The 24,009-nt window shown below is 43.2% G+C and overlaps 1 pseudogene; it reads right to left on the bottom strand.

The window, feature by feature from the left end:
• Positions 1-6,562: 6,562 nt before the first annotated feature.
• Positions 6,563-7,193, bottom strand: LOC134601939 (olfactory receptor 1J1-like; annotated as a pseudogene).
• Between the last annotated feature and the right edge of the window lie 16,816 nt (positions 7,194-24,009).

The following is a 24,009-nucleotide window of genomic DNA, read 5'->3' as shown; positions in this document are numbered from 1 at the left end:
TAGTTGGCTCAGTGTTGTTTTTCAATCCTGCTTTTTCCAACCACTGGTAGAATATCATAATGCAAAGAACATCCACTATGTGCGGCATAGGCGTGCGCAGCCTATTGCATTAGGGTGTGCACCCTAAAGCACAAGCACACGCGGCGTATATATATATATATATATATAGATATATATATATGTATATGTATGTATGTATATATATATACACATATATACACACACAGACACAAATCTGTGTGTGTGCTGTGTGAGGGTGCTGTTAGTGTGATGTGTGTGTGAGGGTGCTGGTAGTGTACTATGTGGGTGAGGGTGTTTGTGTGTGCGTGCTTGTTAGGGTTCTGTGAATGTACTGTGTGTCAGGGTGCTGTTTGTGAGTGTGTGTGCACTTGTGAGGGTGCTGTAAATGTACTGTGTGTGAGGGTGATGTTTGTGTGTGAGGGTGCTGTAAATGTACTGTGTGTGAGGGTGATGTTTGTGTGTGAGGGTACTGGTAGTGTGCTGTGTGTGTTTGTTAGGGTCCTGTTTGTGTTTGTGAGGGTACTGTTAGTGTGCTGTGTGAGTGTGAGAGTGCTGTTTGTGTAATGTGTGTGAGAGTGCTGTGTGTTTGTGAGGGTGCTGTGTGTGTGGGTGCTGTATGTGTGTTGGTGCTGTGTATGTGTGTGGGTGCTGTGTATGTCTATGGGTGCTGTGTGTGGGTGCTGTGTGTGGGTGCTGTGTATGTCTGTGGGTGCTGTGTATGTCTGTGGGTGCTGTGTATGTCTGTGGGTGCTGTGTATGTGTGTGGGTGCTGTGTATGTGTGTGGGTGCTGTATGTGTGTGGGTGCTGTGTATGTGTGTGGGTGCTGTGTATGTGTGTGGGTGCTGTGTATGTCTGTGGGTGCTGTGTATGTATGTGGGTGCTGTGTATGTGTGTGGGTGCTGTATGTGTGTGGGTGCTGTGTATGTGTGGGTGCTGTGTATGTCTGTGGGTGCTGTGTATGTCTGTGGGTGCTGTGTATGTCTGTGGGTGCTGTATGTGTGTGGGTGCTGTGTATGTGTGTGGGTGCTGTGTATGTCTGTGGGTGCTGTGTATGTGTGTGGGTGCTGTATTTGTGTGGGTGCTGTGTATGTCTGTGGGTGCTGTGTATGTCTGTGGGTGCTGTGTATGTCTGTGGGTGCTGTGTATGTGTGTGGGTGCTGTATGTGTGTGGATGCTGTGTATGTGTGTGGGTGCTGTGTATGTCTGTGGGTGCTGTGTATGTATGTGGGTGCTGTGTATGTCTGTGGGTGCTGTGTATGTCTGTGGGTGCTGTGTATGTGTGTGGGTGCTGTATGTCTGTGGGTGCTGTGTATGTGTGTGGGTGCTGTGTATGTGTGTGGGTGCTGTGTATGTGTGTGGGTGCTGTATGTCTGTGGGTGCTGTGTATGTCTGTGGGTGCTGTGTATGTCTGTGGGTGCTGTGTATGTCTGTGGGTGCTGTGTATGTGTGTGGGTGCTGTGTATTTCTATGGGTGCTGTGTGTGGGTGCTGTGTATTTCTATGGGTGCTGTGTGTGGGTGCTGTGTATTTCTATGGGTGCTGTGTGTGGGTGATGTGTGTGGGTGCTGTATGTGTGTTGGTGCTGTGTATATGTGTGTGTGGGTGATTGTGGGGGGTGGAGGTACATTACTCAACATCCCCCCTCCCTTCTTACTTTATGTAGGGAGGGGGGATCTTTCCTTGCTGCTTTCCCTGGTGGTCCAGTGGAGGTGGGGGCAGATCAGTTATCCCCGCTCCCTTCTTACCTTATGCCTGGGAGGGGGGATCCTGCTGCCGCCATCCATCCCTGGTGGTCCAGTGGAGAGTGAACTCTAGCCCCGCAGGGATAGAGTTCACTCACGCGAGATCTGAGCGTTGCCGCGGCAACGCTCAGATCTCGCGAGAGGAACCCGGCGGAGCTGCTGGCAAGAGCTCCGCCGGTCCTCTCCTGCTTCCCTCCCTGCATGTGAGCCGGGGAGGGGAGGCTGAGAGCAGAGCCGGCGCTCGGATAGCGCCGGCTCTGCATGAGCCGACATGGGGGATCCTGAGATCTCCCCTGCCGGTCTCAATGCATAGGCGTGCCGCGGGGATTAGGGTGTGCCCAGGCACACCCGGCACACCCCGTGCGCACTCCTATGATGTGCGGGTGATACATCCCATGGAGAGGTTTGTCGAGCCATGGAACCTCCTCTTCTGCATGCTCTTCTCTTGGCCAGACTATTATTCCAGCTGAGTACCTGATAACTGGTAGGTATATGTGTAGAAGGCATAGATCTTGTTCTTGCCATTGACCTGGAACCTCAGGACCTTGCTTCTTCCTCATGGTTTCCTTGTGTTTGTGGTTTCCTCAGGTACTTGTAGTTGTTCTCTATGTCTTCTATTTGGCCTTCTGGCATTCAACTCCTTCAGTCCTGATCAGCTTTCCTCTTTTTGCTATCATCTGCCCAAACATATCTAGTCTGAACGAAATTTCAAAGTCCTTGCTTTATATCCTAGTAAGGTGGCTTAGTGAGTCAATATTCCTCTTACTATTGACATAAAGCTTGATGCAATCCATGTAGGTGGCTGATGGTATGTCCACTTTTAAACCTCTATCTGCATTCACTCTTCATAATCATCTGACTGAGGGGGTTTAGTCAGATGATTTTTTGGGTGCTAACCTGCTTAATAGTAAATTTGGGGCGTGCTCTTCATTTCTGAGAGTCAAATAGAAGCGTCAAATAGTGCGCTTACAGCACAGTTGTAAACATTCTAATTGTTTTGGTGCTAATCTGCTAAATAGTACATTAGTGGGGTGCACTTCATATCTGAGAATCAAATAGAAGCGTCAAATAGTGCGCTTACAGCGAAGTTGTAAAAATTCTAATTGTTTTACTGCTAATCTGCTAAATAGTAAATTTTGGGCGTGCTCTTCATATCTGAGAGTCAAATAGAAGCATCAAATACTGCTGTCACATTGTGTAATGGACCGAAACAATAAAAAATTCTGAACAAACAAAACAGTTTCACACATTATCCATTTTGTTTGTTTTGTGATTCATCCGTATATGATTTTGGAGTTCGGGATTTCAGAGGAACTCAAAATGTAGATGAATCACAATGCCTTTAAAACCGAAAGCACAATTCTAATGTCATTTAAACCATTACACTTGCCTTTACTGAATTGCAAATTTAGAGATTTCCATACAAAAGTGTCACTAATGCTTATGTTCATGATTAATAACTTAAAAGTAATATAATGTCAAATACAAATATAACACGTGCAATCTTATATTACTAACATCTTTTTTTTTCTAATAATTTTATAAAGGCTGTCTTGATTTCTTGGTTCCTCAGACTGTATATTACTGGATTCAACAAAGGGGTCACAACTGTGTACATAAGGGATACAATCTTATTAATTCCGGAAGAAGATTCTCGTGATGGAAATACGTAAATGGCAAAAAGAGTCCCATAATACGTGCACACGACAGAAAGATGGGAGCTACATGTGGAGAAGGCTTTCTCTCTCCCAGTTTTGGATGATATTCTCTGTACGGCAACAAAGATACAAACATACTTAGTAATAATAAACACAGTTTCACTTACAGTTTGTGGAACAACAAAATGGGGGAACTAGAGGCATTAGCATACACTAAACAATATGATATAATAGGCATAACTGAAACATGGTGGGATGAGACACATGACTGGGCAGTTAACTTAAATGGGTACACATTATTTAGGAAGGATAGGAAAAACAAGAAGGGTGGTGGGGTATGTTTGTATGTCAACCATGATTTAAAGCCAAATCTTAAGCAAATGGAATGCGATGAGGAAAATGTGGAAGCTTTATGGGTAAATATCTGCTTGGGGGAAAAGAAGGGAAACCAACTATTGGTTGGGATATGTTATAAACCACCTAATGTTAATATTGACGAGGAACAACAGCTGTTTGAGCAAATTGAGAAAGCTGCAAATCTTGGTAACACTTTAATTATTGGAGATTTTAATTACCCAGACATAAATTGGGACATAGGGACTAGTAGCTCAGCAAAGGGAATTAGGTTTTTAAACTTGTTAAATGACACATTCATGTCACAACTTGTACAAGCACCAACTAGAATGGACGCTTGTCTGGACCTGGTTTTAACAAACAACGTTGATCTTTTGACCAACATTCAAGTAGGTGAGCACTTGGGAAATAGTGATCACAATATAGTGTCCTTTGAAATAAACTCAAAAAAACAAAAGCACATGGGGTATACTAAAACATATAATTTTAAAAAGGCCAATTTCAATAAGATAAGGGAAGCTTTACAATATATTGACTGGCATAAACTCTTTAGTGAAAAGAACACTGAGGATAAATGGATCATCTTCCAACAAATATTAGAAAGGTACATTTCTCAGTATGTACCATTGGGAAATAAGTATAAAAGAAACAAATTAAAACCAATGTGGCTTAGTAGAGAAGTAAAACAAGAGATTAAAAATAAGAAAAGGGCATTTAAAGCATTTAAATCAGACAAATCAGATGCATCTTATAAAAGATATAAGAAAGCAAATAATGCGTGCAAAAAGGCAATTAAACTTGCTAAACTTCAAAATGAAAAAATGATAGCTAAAGAGAGCAAAACCAACCCCAAAGCATTTTTTAAGTACATAAATTCCAAAAAACCCAAAAATGAAAGTATAGGTACACTTAAAACTGAAACGGGGGTGTTAGTTAATGAAGACCAAGAAAAGGCAGGAATTCTAAATAACTATTTCTCCTCCGTATATATTAAAGAAGAACCCATGGCAATAGATGTGCAAATGATTGCTACTAAAAACTTGCAGAATAATTGTAATTGGTTAACTCAAGACAATGTGCTGCAGCAACTAAAGAAAGTTAATATAAACAAAGCTCCAGGGCCTGACGGTATCCATCCACGTGTACTTAAGGAACTAAGTGTAGAAATAAGTGAACCTCTGTTTTTAATCTTTCAAGATTCTTTTCTTTCAGGAAGTGTTCCGGAGGATTGGAGGAAGGCAGATGTGGTTCCTATATTCAAAAAGGGTTCAAAATCCTTGCCTGGAAATTATAGACCTGTGAGCTTAACTTCTGTGGCTGGTAAAATATTTGAAAGGTTATTAAGGGATAATATTCAAGAATTCCTTGAGAAGAATATGGTTATCAGCAAAAATCAGCACGGTTTTATGAAGCACAGGTCATGTCAAACTAACTTGATTGCGTTCTACGAAGAAGTAAGTAGAAGTATAGATCAGGGTGTTGCAGTGGATGTGATCTATTTGGATTTTGCCAAGGCATTTGATACAGTTCCACACAAAAGATTAGTGTTCAAACTCAAGGAAATTGGTCTCGATGAAAATGCTTGTTCTTGGGTAGAACATTGGCTTAAAAACAGAATACAAAGAGTTGTCGTTAATGGTAAATTTTCAAGCTGGACAGAGGTGGCAAGTGGTGTCCCTCAGGGGTCTGTTCTGGGACCCCTTCTATTTAACATTTTTATAAATGATCTTGAAGACAGCATTGAAAGTCATGTTTCAGTGTTTGCAGATGACACAAAACTTTGTAAAATAATACAATGTGAGCAAGATATTACTTTGCTGCAGAAGGATTTAGATAGACTGGAGGACTGGGCACTCAAATGGCAGATGAAATTTAATGTTGAAAAATGCAAAGTTATGCACTTCGGCGTAAAGAATACACAAGCAACGTATACCCTTAATGGAAGTGAATTAGGGATAACAACACACGAAAAGGACTTGGGAATTGTTATAGACAACAAACTATGCAACAATGTGCAATGTCAATCAGCAGTGGCCAAGGCCAGTAAGGTATTGTCATGCATGAAAAAGGGCATTCATTCTCGGGACGAGAATATCATTTTTCCTCTCTATAAATCACTGGTAAGACCACATATTGAATATGCTGTGCAATTTTGGGCACCTGTTCTAAAGAAGGATATCATGGCACTAGAAAAAGTGCAGAGGCGGGCTACAAAATTAATAAAAGGAATGGAACATATCAGCTATGAAGAAAGGTTAACAAATTTAAACCTATTTAGTTTAGAAAAACGTCGCCTGAGAGGGGATATGATAACATTATACAAATATATTCGGGGCCAATACAAACCATTGTGTGGAAATCTATTCACAAACCGGACTTTACATAGGACACGAGGCCATGCGTTTAGACTGGAAGAAAGAAGATTTCGTCTAAGGCAAAGGAAAGGTTTTTTTTACTGTAAGAACAATCAGGATGTGGAATTCTCTGCCTGAAGAAGTGGTTTTATCAGAGTCCATACAGATGTTCAAACAGCTACTAGATGCATACTTGCAAAGACAGAATATTCAAGGATATAATCTTTCAATGTAGGGTAATAACTGCTTGATTCAAGGATAAATATGACTGCCATTCTGGGGTCAAGAAGGAATTTTTTGTCCTAGCTTGTTGCAAAATTGTGCTTCAAACTGGGGGTTTTTTTTTTGCCTTTTGGATCAACAGCAAAAAACAGGTGTGAGGAAGGCTGAACTTGATGGACGCAAGTCTCTTTTCAGCTATCTAACTATGTAACTATGTAACAACGATAACAATTAAACCAGTCTGTAACACTGTAGTATCAGAACATGAAAGCTGAACAAGAGGAACTAAATCACAGAAGAAATGATCAATATAATTTGAATTACTGAAAGTTAAATTACTTAATAAGATAGAAAAAATCAGTGTGAGAAGATAACCCAATATCCAGGACAAGACCACGAGACTGGAACAAAATGGGAAATTCATTATTGTTATATAATGCAATGGTTTACAGACAGCCACATATCTATCATAGGACATCATGGTGAGAAGAAGACATTCTGTAGCTGATGGGAAACTGAAGAAATTGAACTGAGCATTGACTAACTGACATGGGGATACCATTTTTTAAGGTGATATAGAGCAAGTTAGGAATAATTGATGTAGTGAGTATGATATCACAGAAAGACAACTGGCTGAGGAAGAAATACATTGGAGAACGAAGATATTGAGTCGCTGAAACCAGAATTATAATCAGAAGGTTTCCCATTACAGTCATAATGTAGACCAAAAGAAGGGTAGAGAAGAGAACTATTTGGGACATGTGCTGAAGTTGGAATCCCAAGAGCAAAAATTCTGGAATAGTTGATTGGTTGTGTGTTGGAATCATCTGATGAAAGGACATCCTCATTAGATACCAAAATAGTGTTACTGTATATTAATTAAATTACACAATTATAATATTAAATAGTATTAAGTTATAAATAGATTGCTAGCTGGCTACTGTGGCAACATGTTTTTCATTGCTCCTGATTTTAATTTCAGTTAACTTTTTCTGTTTAACCTTATATGGGATGGCATATGCACTTTGTATTTTGTTTGAACAACATTGATTTGTCCCTGAAGAAGTCCCGGGATGGGACAAAATACATAGGACTTACCTTTCTGATCTTGTGGTGACAACTACACCTACCTATACTAACTCTGATGTAATTTAATAAATCTGCATTGTGCACTTTATTTTGGTTGCCTTATAATAGGATTGTACCTTGTCTCTCCTTATTCTGAGATATTCAAAGCTCAAGACTGCTAACAGATCTACATCCGCACCTATATATTGAAGGCCTTTTTATCGCTCACAAATTGTGAGTGGCCATTTTACACATATTTTATATAATTTAAATTCATGTATCCTTGCTATCTTGGGGAAGGTTTGGGGAAATGTTAAAGCGGGTGGAAGTCATGTGCATGTTATGTTTTATCTATGTATTTGCACGTAGAGACAATGGGAGATCTACCCCTTACAACACTGTTGATCCTCAACAAGTTCTATTCATTCTCCTTAATCTTGGTCTATGAGGCACTGCTCTCTCCTGGTTCTCTTCCTACCTCTCCCAACACTTTTTCAGAGTTTCTTTTTCTGACTCTGCCTCTTCTCCGCAAGCCTTGTCTGTTGGTGTTCCCCAAGTTTCTGTCCTTGGTCCCCTGCTATTCTTGATCTATAGTGTCTCCCTTGGTAAACTCACCATCTCCAACATCATTTCTATGTGGATTACATGCAAATCTATCTGTCCTCTCCAGGTCTCTGGACATCCCTCCTGACTCGTATCTCTGATTGCCTCTCTGCTATTTCTATTGGAATGGCTGCTCACTTCCTTAAACGTAGCCTGTCCAAAACAGAACTTCTTGTCAAGTGCTGCTACTTCTGTGTCTGTTTCCAAACAAGTCAATGACGCTAACAACAGCTCTACCTCACAAGCTTGCTGCCTAGGCGCTCTCTTTCAATCTCTCCTTCACCGCTCATGTCCAGACGATCACCAAATCCTGTCGCTTCCTTCTCAAAAAAAGCCTCTATTTAACACCGGATGTGTTACAATACTAATTCTAATTGCTCCATTAGATTCTCTCCCAGTAACAGTTGCTGCAAAATATCATTAAAAACTCACTACTTTAGGAAATATGTCAGTAAAAGCATATCAGTAAAACAGTTAATCCCTTTCCCTCCCCGCACCTTGGTAACCCACCTTGCTTCCTCTCCTGCAACTTTATCATGCAAAAATACTAACCCCTCATTGTAAACTATCCTGGTAACCTACGTATTCCCATAAATGTATGTCCTCCTATCCTTACCTCTTGTGACACTCTTCCCCACCCCTCTAGAATGTAAGCTCATGATAGGGCCCTCTATGTATCCAACTCATCTTGTTACAAATGCTTGTCTGTTAGTGCACCTATTGTACAGTGCTGCGTAATTTGTCTGCGCTTTATAAATATTAATATGAGTGAATATGTGAAAAAGTGTCTTTATTGTTCAACATTTTGATCTTTTGTTAAAAAATACACAAAAATAGTCTGCTCTCTTGGATATCAAACTCCACACAACTACAGAGAGAAATTCCAAAGTATTTCTCTTTTAAGAATTTTTATTATGGAGGTGACATAGAAAGGTAAATGAGTGAATAAAAGTGAAATAACAAGTACCTTGAAAATGGACATTGTCACTTTAAAGGGACACTCCAGGCACCCAGACCACTTCTGCCCATTGGAGTGGTCTGGGTGCCAACTCCCACTACCCTTAACCCTGCAAGTGTAATTATTGCAGTTTCTTATAAACTGCAATAATTACATTGCAGGGTTAAGTCCTCCCCTAGGGGCTGTCTACTAGACAGCCACTAGAGGGAACTTCCTGGTCCCTAGCAAAGACTTTGCTTGAGCGTCGCTGGACGTCCTCACGCTGTGTGAGGACCTCCAGCGTTGCTCAATTCCCCACAGGAAAGCATTGAACATTGTTTTCAATGCTTTCCTATGGGGTGCGCTAATGCGCATGCGCAGCATTGCCCCGCATGCTCATTAGGTCTCCTCGGCCGGTGGGCGGGCTCAGTCTCGCCCACCGGCTGACGGAGGCAGAAGGTGGAGCGGCGGGGGAAGAGCAGGCAGCGACGTGGGACATGTTGCTGTCTCAGGTAAGTTACTGAAGGGGGTTTCATCCCTTCAGCAACTGGGGAGTGGGAGATGGGAGGGAGAGGAATCATGCAGTGCCAGGAAAACGGATTGTTTTCCTTGCACTGGAGATTCCCTTTAAGAGAATACAGGAATTTAAGCAGCAAGATGTAACTTGAATAATATGCAGATAACTGAAAGTCTCAAGGTTTCCAGAACCTCTATAGCAGTAAAAAAGGTTTTCATTTAAGTAACTGAGCATAATCACGATCAACAGCAAACAAAGTAACTGAAGGAGGTTCCAAATAATTGAATGCGGCAAGATACAGCAAAGAATGGTCAAGACAGTGCGTGTTCTGCAGAGTCGGGAGGCACAATTCAGGTAAGTAACACTTGTATCAGTCAGGAGGGATCTCAGCCACAAACTTTATATCGCAATGAAGACAAATGAACTGAGTGATTCAAAGGCTTCCCTTTAACGCGGCTTGTGCATGCATTTTACGTAGGGGACGGAGTTCCAGAACGCAAAAACCCGGTAGGCACTGTGAGGGAATCGCAGCTCAGGTAAGTTCTGACACAAACAATTGCCAACAGAACACTGGCTCATCCTCACACCAACAATCTTTGTTAAATATATGTGTGGCACAGTTATTGGTACCTCTATATATTCATATTTGAAAAATATATTTGATATATATTACCATTGATATTTTAAATTTTTAGTACATCTGGGTACAAGGAACCAGAAATTGTTCAACCATGACTTCCTATTTCACAGGGGTATAATAATGAGTTAACACATAGGCCACAGTCATGTCCATGGTTAAATATGGTGGTTTCTCTCTAATGTTTTAGGGCTGGTTTTCTGCTAGAGGACCTGGACATTTTGTTAGGATACATGGCATCATATCATATCAAATATACACAGATATTAAATAAACTCCTGACTGCCTCTGCCAGGAACTTTAAAATGTGCAATGGTTGGATCTTCCAGCAGGACAGTTATCCAAAACATACATTAAAAAATCAACACAAAATTGATTAATGACCACAAAATCAAGGTTCCGCATTGCCATGTCAATGTATTTTGTGAAAAAGAGATCAAAAGTTTAAACAATAAAGACCATTTTTCATATCCTTCTTTGCTCATTTTCACTAAGAGTGCCAATATTAGTTGAGGATACTGTACGTTTGTGGATACTGTACGATTTATTAAAGTGATACAATATATCCCTAAATATGCATAAAGGAAATCAGTGCAACAGTATATTAGCCATCTAATAGAAGTATACATCTGTATAATTTAACTATATCTGTAAACCCCCCAAAAATATAATCTATATTTCTTTTCTTTATTCTTAGTATAATGAACTTCATTTACCTAACTCCATACCTATATATGTAAAGATCAGGATAAAAATGTCCACATACACAGTGCTAAAATTACAAATTAGAATTATTCACAAAATCAATTCTATTTCAGTTGGGATATTTTGGGATTAAATTAAAAATTTACTTTTAAGTCGCAGCATTTCTCATTTTTATTTTTATTTGATAAATTCTTCATTTTTCAATTTTATAGGTATAGGGTACAGAATAAAGGTAGGGGTAGGTGGTAGTCATATCCAATACTTTGCAGTTCCATTACATTTTATCAATGCCATTGTGGTTTATAGCGAGACCTCATGTCAGTACTATGGGTTGAGTGGTTCGGTTTTTCTTTATGTACGTCTCGGGTGGAGGAAGTCTCATGGTACTAGGTCTTATTGTCCTTGCGAGTGGGTGCGTGTTTGGTTCCTCTAGTATTGTGTTCGTAAGGTTTGTGTCTCCTTCGGTGTTGTGTGGATCTGGGGTTTGGTTTGGTGTGTTTGTTTTGTGAGTTGGTGTGGTCAGTGAGGGAGTGTTGATGGTCCCAACACATGGTTGGCAGCCATTTTTGTCCTATTGTTGTGGGATGTTTCATGTGTGGTGGATGTCGATTCTTCTTCGTTTGCCTGAGGTTGTTTTCTTATGTGTAGTGATATACCGAACTGTTTGCCGGCGAATAGTTCCTGGCAAACATAGCGTGTTCGTGTTCGCCACGGCGGGCGAACACATGCGCGGTTCGATCCGCCCCCTATTCGTCATCATTGAGCAAACTTTGACCCTGTGCCTCACGGTCAGCAGACACATTCCAGCAAATTAGCAGCAGACCCTCCCTTCCAGACCTTCCCACCTCCTGTACAGCATCCATTTTAGATTCAATCTGAAGCTGCATTCTTAGTGAGAGGAGGGAAAGTGTAGCTGCTGCTCATTAGATAGGGAAATTGATAGCTAGGATAGGGTATTCAGTGTCCACTACAGTCCTGAAGGACTCATCTGATCTCCGCTGTAAGAACAGCACCCCAAAAAGCCCTTTTTAGGGCTAGAACATCAGTCTGCTTTTTCTTTCTTTTTTTTTCTGTGTAATGTAATTGCAGTTGCCTGCCTGCCAGCTTCTGTGTCAGGCTCACAGTGGATACTGTACCTACTTGCCCTGTGCTACCACTCATATCTGGTGTCACAATAGCTTAAGCATGACATTTTAAAACAAAAATTTTTTTTCACTGTTATAGATTGAATAGCAGTTAGTTGTCTTCAAGCGGGTGTCAGGCCTTCAGCGTGTACTCTGCCAACCTCAGCAAGTGCATTTGCCACTCATATCTGGTGTGAATATAGCGTGCCTTTAAATACAAAAAAAAAGTTTTTCACTGTAAGCTAATAGCAGTTAGTTGTCTGCAAGCGTCTGTGTGTCAGGCCTTCAGCGTGTACTCTGCCAACCTCAGCAAGTGCATTTGCCACTCATATCTGGTGTGACTATAGTGTGCCTTTAAAAACAAAAAAGTTTTTCACTGTTATAGATTGAATAGCAGTTAGTTGTCTTCAAGCGGGTGTCAGGCCTTCAGCGTGTACTCTGCCAACCTCAGCAAGTGCATTTGCCACTCATATCTGGTGTGACTATAGTGTGCCTTTAAAAACAAAAAACGTTTTTCACTGTAAGCTAATAGCAGTTAGTTGTCTGCAAGCGTCTGGGTGTCAGGCCTTCAGCGTGTACTCTGCCAACCTCAGCAAGTGCATTTGCCACTCATATCTGGTGTGACTATATAGTGCCTTTAAAAACAAAAAAACTTTTTTCACTGTTATAGATATATTGTCTTCAAGCGGGTGTCAGGCCTTCAGCGTGTACTCTGCCAACCTCAGCAAGTGCATTTGCCACTCATATCTGGTGTGACTATAGTGTGCCTTTAAAAACAAAAAAAGTTTTTTCACTGTAAGCTAATAGCAGTTAGTTGCCTGCAAGCGTCTGGGTGTCAGGCCTTCAGCGTGTACTCTGCCAGCCACAGCAAGTGCATTTGCCACTCATATCTGGTGTGACTATAGTGTGCCTTTAAAAACAAAAAAAGTTTTTCACTGTTATAGATTGAATAGCAGTTAGTTGTCTTCAAGCGGGTGTCAGGCCTTCAGTGTGTACTCTGCCAACCTCAGCAAGTGCATTTGCCACTCATATCTGGTGTGACTATAGTGTGCCTTTAAAAACAAAAAAGTTTTTCACTGTTATAGATTGAATAGCAGTTAGTTGTCTTCAAGCGGGTGTCAGGCCTTCAGCGTGTACTCTGCCAACCTCAGCAAGTGCATTTGCCACTCATATCTGGTGTGACTAAAGTGTGCCTTTAAAAAAAAAAAAAAAAAAATTTCACTGTAAGCTAATAGCAGTTAGTTGTCTGCAAGCATCTTGGTGTCAGGCCTTCAGCGTGTACTCTTCCAACCTCAGCAAGTGCATTTGCCACTCATATCTGGTGTGACTATAGTGTGCCTTTAAAAACAAAAAAAAGGTTTTCACTGTAAGCTAATAGCAGTTAGTTGTCTGCAAGCATCTTGGTGTCAGGCGTTCAGCGTGTACTCTTCCAACCTCAGCAAGTGCATTTGCCACTCATATCTGGTGTGACTATAGTGTGCCTTTAAAAACAAAAAAGTTTTTCACTGTTATAGATTGAATAGCAGTTAGTTGTCTTCAAGCGGGTGTCAGGCCTTCAGCGTGTACTCTGCCAACCTCAGCAAGTGCATTTGCCACTCATATCTGGTGTGACTATAGTGTGCCTTTAAAAACAAAAAACGTTTTTCACTGTAAGCTAATAGCAGTTAGTTGTCTGCAAGCGTCTGGGTGTCAGACCTTCAGCGTGTACTCTGCCAACCTCAGCAAGTGCATTTGCCACTCATATCTGGTGTGACTATATAGTGCCTTTAAAAACCAAAAACTTTTTTCACTGTTATAGATATATTGTCTTCAAGCGGGTGTCAGGCCTTCAGCGTGTACTCTGCCAACCTCAGCAAGTGCATTTGCCACTCATATCTGGTGTGACTATAGTGTGCCTTTAAAAACAAAAAAAGTTTTTCACTGTAAGCTAATAGCAGTTAGTTGTCTGCAAGCGTCTGGGTGTCAGGCCTTCAGCGTGTACTCTGCCAACCTCAGCAAGTGCATTTGCCACTCATATCTGGTGTGACTATATAGTGCCTTTAAAAACCAAAAACTTTTTTCACTGTTATAGATATATTGTCTTCAAGCGGGTGTCAGGCCTTCAGCGTGTACTCTGCCAACCACAGCAAGTGCATTTGCCACTCATATCTGGTGTGACTATAGTGTGCCTTTAAAAACAAAAAAGTTTTTCACTGTTATAGACTGAATAGCAGTTAGTTGTCTGCAAGCGTCTGGGTGTCAGGCCTTCAGTGTGTACTCTGCCAACCTCAGCAAGTGCATTTGCCACTCATATCTGGTGTGACTATAGTGTGCCTTTAAAAACAAAAAAGTTTTTCACTGTTATAGATTGAATAGCAGTTAGTTGTCTTCAAGCGGGTGTCAGGCCTTCAGCGTGTACTCTGCCAACCTCTGCAAGTGCACTTTGCCACTCATATCTGGTGTGACTATAGCGTGCCTTTAAAAAGAAAAAAAAGTTTTTCACTGTAAGCTAATAGCAGTCAGTGTCCTTAAAGCGGGTGTCAGGCCTTCAGCGTGTGCTCTGCCAACCTCTGCCAGTCCACTTTGCCACTCATATCTGGTGTCAAAATAGTGTGCATTTAAAAACAAAAAACTTTTTTCACTGTTATAGATTGAATAGCAGTTAGTTGTCTTCAAGCGGGTGTCAGGCCTACATCGTGTACTCTGCCAACCTCTGCCACTGCACAGTGCCACTCATATCTTGTCTATGTCTCAGGCGGGCAGCATTACACACATGGACGTACGGTGTGATGATGATGATGTTGTACCCGCTGCTGCTTCCTTTGCTGAGTTGTCAGATACAAGTGAAGCGGTTGATGATGACGATGCGTCCATGGCAAGAAGAACAGGCTGAAAGTTCAGATGGGGAGACAGAGAGGAGGAGGAGGAGACGAGTTGGAAGCAGGGGAGGTCGTCGCAAGGAGCGAGTGGCATAGTCAGACAGCGTGCATCGGCACCCGGGGTCAGCCCGACAGCACGCCAATCAACGCATGCTGTGTCCACCACCAGAATGATGTCATTGCAGAGTTCAGCAGTGTGGCATTTTTTTTGTGTGTCTGCCTCTGACAACAGCGATGCCATTTGCAACCTGTGCCAAAAGAAACTGAGTCGTGGGAAGTCCAACACCCACCTATCCCGCCAGCTTTTACCATACAAGCTGGTGGAGTCTGAGGCATTCAAAAAATTTGTAGCTATTGGGACACCGCAGTGGAAGGTACCCGGTTGAAATTTCTTTTCACAAAGGGCAATCCCCAACCTGTACTCGATTGTGAAAAAGGAAGTAATGGCATGTCTGGCACACAGTGTTGGGGCAAGGGTCCATCTGACCACTGATACCTGGTCTGCAAATCATGGTCAGGGCAGGTATATCACCTGCACTGCGCATTGTGTATACCTGCTGACGGCTGCCAAGCATGGAATGCATGGCTCTGCAGAAGAGTTGGTGACACCGCCACGACTTGCAGGCAGGCCTGCTGCCACCTCCTCTACTCCTCCTACTCCATCCTCTTCCATAACCTCCTCGGCTGAGTCCTCTTCTGCTGCTGCGTCTTGCTCCACATCAACGGCACCCCCCCAGCTCCCCAGGTACTATTCCACATCCCTATTCTGCTCTGTGTCAGTGTGTATCAGGGGCTCTGAGGACAGGTGTCAATCCATATCTGCCAAGTGACCCTATGTAGGGGGAACAGTCTCTATTCTTCTCTGTGGCAGTGTGTATCATGGTCTCTGAGGACAGGTGTCAATCCATACCTGCCAAGTGACCCTATGTAGGGGGAACAGTCTCTATTCTGCTCTGTGTCAGTGTGTATCATGGTCTCTAAGAACAGGTGTCAATCCATATCTGCCAAGTGACCCTATGTAGGGGGAACAGTCTCTATTCTGCTCTGTGTTAGTGTGTATCGGGGATCCTTAGGTAAGGTGTCAATCTATATATGCCAAGTGACCCTATGTAGGAGGAACAGTCCCTATTCTGCTCTGTGTGAGGAGGAGGAACGGGAAATAATTAGCTCGCCATCCAACCTTGTGCAAAGGGGGTCTTTCATGCTGTCGTGCCTGTTGAGGGACCCTCGTATACAAAGGCTGTAGGAGAACGACCTGTACTGGGTGTCCACGCTACTAGACGCCCGGTATAAGCAGACAGTGGCGGAAATGTTACCGAATGACAAGTCGGAAAGGATGCAGCATTTGCAAAATAAATTAAAAAGTATGGTTTACACAGCGTATAAGGGTAATGTCACAGCACAACAGGAATCTAACAAGGGAAGAGGTGAAAGTCATCCTCCTCCTCCCACGACCACACCATATATGCCAAGTGACCCTATGTAGGGGGGACAGTCCCTATTCTGCCCTGTGTCAGTATGTATCAGGGATCCTTAGGATAGGTGTCAATCCATATCTGCCAAGTGACCCTATGTAGGGGGGACAGTCCCTATTCTGCTCTGTGTCAGTGTGTATCAGGGTCCCTGAGGACAGGTGTCAATCCATATCTGCCAAGTGACCCTATGAAGGGGGAACAGTCTCTAGTCTGATCTGTGTCAGTGTGTATCATGGTCTCTGAGGACAGGTGTCAATCCATACCTGCCAAGTTACCCTATGTAGGAGGAACAGTCCCTATTCTGCTCTGTGTGAGGACGGGGAACGGGAAATAATTAGCTCAGCATCCAACCTTGTGCAAATTGGGTTTTTCATGCTGTCGTGCCTGTTGAGGGACCCTCGTATACAAAGGCTGAAGGAGAACGAACTGTACTGGGTGTCCACGCTACTAGAAGCCCGGTATAAGCAGACAGTGGCGGAAATGTTACCGAATTACAAGTCGGAAAGGATGCAGCATTTGCAAAATAAATTAAAAAGTATGCTTTACACAGCGTATAAGGGTAATGTCACAGCACAACGGGAATCTAACAAGGGAAGAGGTGAAAGTCATCCTCCTCCTCCGACGACCAGGCCATATCTACCAAATGACCTATGTAGGGGGAACAGTCCCTATTCTGCTCTGTGTCAGTGTGTATCAGGGTCTCTGAGGACAGGTGTCAATCCATATGTCAAGGTGTCAATATGTCATATGTCAGGTGTCAATCAATATCCATTGTGATTTAGGAATGTTAGGTGATTTATGCCCTTTATGGATTAAAACCAGACTCTGCATCAACTGTGTAATTTTCCATGGGAGTTTTGCCATGGATCCCCCTCCGGCATGCCACAGTCAAGGTGTTAGTCCCCTTGAAACAACTTTTCCATCACTTTTGTGGCCAGAAAGAGTCCCTGTGGGTTTTAAAATCCTCCTGCCCATTGAAGTAAATGGCGGTTCGCCCGGTTCGCCGGTTCGCGAACGTTTGCGGAAGTTCCCGTTCGCCGTTCACGAACCTAAAATGTTGTGTTCGCGACATCACTACTTAATAATAATAATAATAATAATAATATATGTGAGATAACATTAAGTGGTCTTGCTATGCAATTACACATAATAAATGTAATAGGGTTGATGTTCCAGGAGGGATAAGCCAAAGGGAAAATGATTTAGGTAAACTAGAAAAATGGTCAGAGTTGTGGCAGCTGACATTTAATGTGGTTAAGTGCAAGATAATGCATCTTGGATGTAAAAACCCAAGGGCAGAGTACATAATATTTGATAGAGTCCTAACCTCAACATCTGATGAAAGGCATTTAGGGGTGATTATTTCTAAAGGTAGGCAGACAATGTAAAAGAGCAGCAGAAAATGCTAGCAAAATGCTTGGTTGTATAGGGAGAGGTATTAGCAGTAGAAAAAGGGAAGTGCTCATGCCATTGTACAGAAGACTGTACAGAGACATCATTTGGAGTATTGTACGCAGTACTGGAGACCGTATCTCCAGAATGATATTGATACTTTAGAGAGAGTTCAGAGAAGGGCTACTAAACTGGTTCATGGATTGCAGGATAAAACTTACAAGGAGGGGTGTGGCCTGACTGGAGAACGAGCTGGACGCGTCTTGCTAGAGCTCCACACCGGACCTCCTGCCAAAAGCTTAAGCACATCTATAATACCAATAGCACCTTTGGTATTGAATCCTGCACCATGGATAAGAGGACCCCTCACAAACCCTTCAAGAAGCCGCGCAACACAAAGCGCAAGATGGTGATGGATTGAGTCCACGTGCACCTTTCTACCCAACAGGCTCAAAGGCCTTCCAGCTGCTGTTCACTCAGCCCCCTTATACAGCCCAAATACTCTCCAAGCTCACAGAGGTACGCTCCTACCTGGCCGGCGAGATTGGGAAAAGCTCCTGTGAGGTGAAGGCTGAAATTCAGGCCCTGGGGACACGAACCGCAATTTTGGAGCAAAGAGTGGAAACTGTGTCGGGCAACCACAACGCCTTAGTCGACCATGTCACAGCACTCACCACATGCCTGGCATCCACAGAACCTGCACTAGAAGATTTAGCTAATCGTTCCCGCCATAATAACCTCCGCATCATAGGGGTACCGGAGACAGCAGAGGAGGAGAGTGTCATGTACCTGGTGCTTACCATTCTAAAGCCACTGCTACCCAACATCTTAGCTGACAAATGGCTACTGGACAGGGCTCACAGGGCACTCCGCAAAAGAAGGGCCGAAAACACCCACCCTTGAGATATCATAATCTGGTACCATTACCACCACACCAAAGAAGCTGTCCGATGACGCAGCAAGGAGGGCTCCATCAAATACTGCGAGTACCAACTCTCGATTTACCAAGACCTCGCACTGCTCACCTTGCTTTAAAGAAAGGAGTGGAAACCCATCACCGACCTACTCCACCTCAATGCCTTGCGATATGCCTGGGGCCATCCCTTCAAGCTACTGGCCTTCAAGGGCGGCAGGTCCCATATGCAACAGCCTGGCTCTGATCTGGTCCAGTTCCTGACCTTGCTGGGGATAGCAAACCAAGTGGTACCAACCTCCCAGGGAAACCAGTGGCGGACATACCTGCTATACCACGTGAATGGTTCACAGCCAGAGACAACTGATCCACCTGCAGCACCCACTGCAGGATCTCGGTGCCTCCCCTTAATGGACTGTTTGTACGGGGCACCTCTTAATTTCGAGCCTGGCGGGCCATGAAGGTACTGTGGGGCAGTAAGGACATGGGAACATCAACTTCTGTGGCTGGGGGTACCAGGGAGCTTGGAGGGGGATGCCTCTGACCACGGAATCGGGTCCACATACCTACTGTGCCCCCCACCTCAAATGAGCCCATAAGACCAGACTAATTGCACAGTTTCTTCTGTTGTTGCTCTACTTCCCCTCTCTTCTATTTTATTTCTACCTTTCTATTACTGTTCTCCATCTCCTCTCCTCGGGTTGACGGTGTTCAGGGGGGAGTGGTGGCGGCAGGGGGGCGGGAGCAGACTGTCCCTAGAACACAAGGATGAAGCTCAAACTCTCTTCCCTTAATGTTAAGGGTATAAATGCCCCTAGGAAGCGGCGATTGCTCCTACGTGAACTTAAAGGACCACTCTAGGCACCCAGACCACTTCAGCTTAATGAAGTGGTCTGGGTGCCAGGTCCAGCTAGCTTTTACCCTTTTTTTTATAAACATAGCAGTTTCAGAGAAACTGCTATGTTTATACTGAGGGTTAAGCCAGCCTCCAGAGCCTCAAGTGGCTGTCTCATTGACAGCCGCTAGAGGCGCTTGCGTGCTTCTCACTGTGAAAATCACAGTGAGAAGACACCAGCGTCCATAGGAAAGCATTGTAAATGCTTTCCTGTGCGACCTGCTGAATGCGTGCGCGGCTCCTGCCGCGCATGTGTATTCAGCCGATGACGTCGCGAGAAAGGAGGAGAGGAGGAGGAAAGCTACAGGAAACTCATTTACCACTGACAGCTAACTTCACACTTAAGGACCACATATACACTGTAGTACATGAAGCCAGGGCCTGCCGCAAACATAATGGACTGGCCACGGTATATATTACCTTTTCCTTTTATTCATAAAAGCTGCTCATTCCAGGCAACCAAAATTGTCTCCGACGCAGATGGACGGTACTTATTAGTAACCGGGCAAATCCTCCACCTACTAAATTCTAAGCCCCAAACGTGCCCACTCTGGGATATTGGGATAAGCTGGTCTTGCTAATCGAATCAATCGCCCACAGCATAATACTACTTGGGGGGGGGACCTCAATGCCGTGCCGTGCTGTGCAGTGCCCAGCTGCCGACAGGAGACACACACCAGGAATCTTGAGTTCTCATGGGCTAGGCAGACAGGACAAACTGCTTCACCAATTCCTTCTACGAACCAGACTCATAGACGCATAGAGGGCACAACACCCCGACGCGACAGACTATACCTTCTATTCGGCCCCAAACAACACCTACTCCTGAATAGACAACTTTCTTGTTAATAAGGCAAGCATTGTGAAAGTCTGTAAAACTGAAATAGGATCCATTACGTGGTCGGACAACGCGGACATAGCAATACACTTAGATAAAATAAATGTAGCCTCCCCTTGGAAATTGAAGTTTAACACTTCCTTACTTAAAGATTCCACCATTGTGACTAATATCCATAAGGAATTGAAGGAATATTTCCAAATCAACACCTGACGTCCCAATAAGCACAACTTGGTTGTCATTAAAGTGGCTACCCGCAAAAAACAGCAAAAAACAAAACTCTTTACTGAATTCCTAGACGCGCTACGCAAACTAGAACAACAGCACAAAACAGCCGTGACTCAGGCCAGACTGACAGAACTACAAGCCGTTGGGCACTCAATTAAGGATCTGCTCTTGGAAGACACAGGACACACCCTGCAATGGTCCCGCTGCTCCTTTAACCAAAAGTCCAACAAAATGGACACACTCCTGGCTCGCTCACTAAAACCATGACAGCGACGCCCCCACATAACTGCGATCCGGACAAATGATGGCTCCTTAGTAAATACCCCCGAAGACATTTCCTGAGTCTTCAGTGAAATTTTTACAACTTTGTATAACCACACCAAGGATCAAAGGGATCCGATAGCTACAGATACATATATACTGGAGCTTTGCTCCTTTCTAGACAACCTACACCTTCCAAAACTGCCTACGACAGCTAAACACGCTCTGGGATCGTCCTTCACGATAGACGAGGTAGAGACAGTGATAAAATCCCTAAAGGGGGAAAGGCCCCGCGACCAGATGGACTTGAAGGCGGGTACTACAAAACATTTCCGACAGGACCCGGCCCCACAACTGACTACACTTTTTAATGACTTAATGCTAGGAGGAGCCCCCAATAGCGACATGGCCTTAGCAAACATCATCCTGCTACCAAATCCTGACAAAGACATTACTCTACCCGAAGCATACCGACCTATCTCCCTACTGAATCAAGACGCGACAATCCTAGCTAAAATACTAGCAGACAGACTAAACCCCTTCCTGACACATCTGATCCATGCAGACCAGGTGGGATTCATACCCGGGAGACAATTGTTTGAGAACACCAGGAGGAGCTTAGATCTGATATGGAAGCTAACAAATATGGCTAATACTAATACTGCCCCTAGATGCATGACAAGCATTTGACAGAGTAAAATGTCCCTACATGTTCCAACTTCTAAAACACTTGAAATTCCCGAACACTTTCATAACCACAGTGCAAACCATGTACACCAACGTCACGGCGCAGCTCACAATAACTGGTAACAAACCATTCACACTGAGAAATGGTATGAGGCACAGTTGCCCCCTCTCGCCACTGCTATTTGTGATGTCCCTAGAGCCCCTGCTACAAGCAATTCGTAGTCACCCCTCCATCCACGGAGTAAAAGTTAGAGACCAGAACTTCATAGCTTCAGGATACTCAGACGATGTACTCCTCACACTAACCAATCCCAGGGAATCTATGAGAGCCCTGGTACCACTCCTATCCACTTACGGAGACTTGTCAGGCTACAAGGTGAACATGGAGAAATCGAGTGCCTCTCGGCAGCGGACATGGCACACATTAGCAACAGGTATAAAATATGACTAGCACACAACTAGATCAAATACCTGGAGATAAACCTCACAGCTAACCCAGGGACCTTATATCAGGCCAACTATGCCCCTCTTATACGGGCATTGACAGGCGACGTGGAAAGGTGGACAAACAAACCGATATCCTGGGTGGGCAGAATTCACTCAATAAAAATGAACATCCTCCCCCGCATACTATTCCTATTTCAAGCACTACCCCTACCACTCACTAAGAAAGACCTAGCACCCCTACAAAGAGAAATAGAAAGGTTCATATGGCAGAACAAGAAGCACCAGGTGGCAGGCAATATACTATACCACCCCAAAACTGCAGAAGGTCTGGGACTCCCACACCTTCACTAGTATTTTATGGCAGCCCAACTCACACAGGTAGCCATGCTACCCCAAGAAAACACTAAATTGCAAATGTCTTAAGCGTATAATGTGTACATCACAATGCCGAATGCTAAAATACTGTTTTGGTATCCAGTCAAGAAGTACAGGCCATCATAATATGCTGAATTGTAACTGTGATGTTCTAATCACTCCATACCCTGTATTGAAATGTTTTTTGCATCATTGAATTGTTATTTTCATCTTTAAAAAAAAAACCAAAAAAAAAAAAAACATATTACTTATTACTTACTTGGGGCTTAGGAGTCAGAGCTAATAGTTTATATTCTGGGTACAAGAGTCAAGAGAGAGAGCAAATATCTATTACCTCTGCTTTTTATTCCCAGTGGAATGTATTATGGGAGGTAACTACTCTAGAGTAGAATGGCCTATGAGGTCACTGCCAGAAGCACAATGCATGAGAAAACCATAATTAATTCTACATACTGCCCCTAGTGGTCCATCTAGCATTATAATGCTTTATTTATGACATAAACCATTAATTAAAAGCACTACAATGAGCCTTGCTATTACAGTAGTGCACATAACTGTTGCAAGATTTTAACAACCAATAAGTGGCACTGTCCAGGTTTGCAAACTCGTTAACAACCAGCAGCTTATTCCACAGCCAAAATCACCTAGTTGGTAGAGAGCATCAACACGATACGAGAGCACACAAGAAATTTGACAAATAGCACAAGTATAATGCCCACCCTGCACCTATAATGGGCAGAGGGTGACTTAAACATAAGAGACATCCTGGGGACCTTCATGAAGAGCTAACATATGCTCCCAGACTACCATCACAATTACTACCATCACAATTACTAGCTCTACACCTCTTCGTAGAATTTTCTAGCTGAGCCATTTTCTAGGCATTTGTGGCTCTCATGCCTAGCGCTTTTGACTTAGTCTCATTCTACAGAGACCATGCAGACAGCCAACAGATCCGAAGACTCTGTTAATAGGATTCCTGAACAAACTAGACACAGGACACACAGTTCCAAAATTAACTAATACAATACTTTATTTTCTTTTAACTAGGACTAACCTTTGCTAACTAGTCCTTAAGCATGTGATGAAAACCAAAATAAATAAACAACATACATATTGTGACTAACAAGCAACATAATAATGCCTCAAATATATAACATATTGTATATATAATGGGAAAACAGAGATATATAGATGCAACTTGTCAGTTTTTACAATATCCTAATTTGCAAAATGTAATTACACCAATATTGCACTTTTAAGTTTCACCAACTGAGGGCAATGGAGAGTCATCACAAGCCTAAAAATAAAAAATCTCCTTTTAAAACAAGGGTAGCCCAACCTTGATACAATGGCAAACCCAAACTAGGGGGGAAAGCAGTCCGATTGGCCCTGTGTGCCTGCCTCCCCAAAATACAACCCCATTCCAGACCAGGGCCCATAGTCGGTGGAAAGGAGGCTGACCTGCAGTCCTCTCCAAGTATCAAGGTAATAGAGGATTCCATTACAGACACCATTAACAAGAATAAAGAACTCTCTCCAAAGCATCTCTTTCAAAGAAGATGTGGAGGGTAGGGAAGGATTTCTAAGTATGTGTTAAAGGAGAGTTAAAGGGACACTATAGTCGCCTGAACAACTTCAGCTTAATGAGGTTGTTCAGGTGAGAACTATTGCTCCCTGCAGCCTTTCTCATGTAAA

This window comes from Pelobates fuscus, chromosome 3 (assembly GCF_036172605.1).
Source record: "Pelobates fuscus isolate aPelFus1 chromosome 3, aPelFus1.pri, whole genome shotgun sequence".
In the NCBI taxonomy this organism is placed as follows: domain Eukaryota; kingdom Metazoa; phylum Chordata; class Amphibia; order Anura; family Pelobatidae; genus Pelobates; species Pelobates fuscus.
This window is presented reverse-complemented; position numbering and strand designations above follow the sequence as displayed.